The sequence below is a fragment of the Salvelinus sp. IW2-2015 genome, unplaced genomic scaffold (assembly GCF_002910315.2).
Source record: "Salvelinus sp. IW2-2015 unplaced genomic scaffold, ASM291031v2 Un_scaffold3427, whole genome shotgun sequence".
NCBI lineage: Eukaryota > Metazoa > Chordata > Actinopteri > Salmoniformes > Salmonidae > Salvelinus > Salvelinus sp. IW2-2015.
In genome coordinates this window covers 60754-61904 of record NW_019944707.1, presented here as the reverse complement: position 1 = coordinate 61904, position 1151 = coordinate 60754, and the positions used below count along the sequence as shown (strand labels likewise).

Here is a 1151-nt window from a genome sequence, read left to right as displayed (position 1 = left end):
GGAGAGGAAGGGAGGGAGAGAGAGGGAGAGAGAGGAGAGAGAGGGAGAAGGAGAGAGAGGAAAGAGAGGAGAGGGAGAGAGGGAGAGAGGAGAGGAAGGGAAGGAGAGAGAGGGAGAGGGAGAGAGAGGAAAGAGAGGGAGAGAGAGGAAAGAGAGGGAGAGAGAGAGAGGAGAGTAGGAATAGAAGAATTGGGTAGAGAAGCAAAATATATTATTTTCTGTTCACACAAATTCAACCAGCAGGTGGCAGCAACAAGCAAGATCTTTCGCCACAGGGTGAATATCAATTGTATTTCCTTGATTCCTAACATCCTTTCACATTATGGAGGAATCTCAGATATTCTCTCTGCAAATGCATTTTGAGAAAGAGACAAGGAGATGAAAGGACAAGAGGAAGGAAGTAAATGATATATATATATACACACACATACACATACATACATATACATACCCATGGCCACACCCTTCCAATGTACTTACGAAGACTGGGTCCTTATTGAGACAGGAGTCTGTGAACTCTCTGAAACTCTTAGAGAAATCTTCCCCGAGGGAGGGGGGACTGCTCTTCGGGATCAGGAAGAGAACTTTCATAGGGTGTATGTCACTGTTCGGAGGCTCTCCTTTAGCCAGCTCTATAGCTGTTATACCTAAAGACCAGATATCAGCCTAGAGGGGGTAGGGGGTAGAGGGTAGAGGGGGAGAGAACAGGAGCCATTTAAAAAGAACAACAACCACAAGGTTCATTGCATATCACTGTTAGGAGGCTCTTCTGATCTGATACCAGATATCATCCTGGAGGAGGAGGCTAAATTACAGACCTATAGATATTCATACACTCCGTTACAGACACTCCGTTACAGACACTCCATTATAGACACACTCCATTACAGACACTCCATTATAGACACACACAGAGGAGGGAAGTCTTTCACTCTCTCCCTGACACTGACTGGCATATGAAGTTGAACCACACCACCCTCCTAGACAGTCAACCACACCACCCTCCCTCCTAGACAGTCAACCACAGCACCCTCCTAGACAGTCAACCACACCACCCTCCAAGACAGTCAACCACACCACCCTCCTAGACAGTCAACCACACCACCCTCCTAGACAGTCAACCACACCACCCTCCTAGACAGTCAACCACA

General features: G+C 47.1%; 1 pseudogene; it reads right to left on the bottom strand.

Annotated features, from left to right (window-relative positions):
- LOC112075837 (serine/threonine-protein kinase 26-like) overlaps window positions 1–1151 on the bottom strand; it is a 10122-nt pseudogene that overhangs the window by 2144 nt on the left and 6827 nt on the right.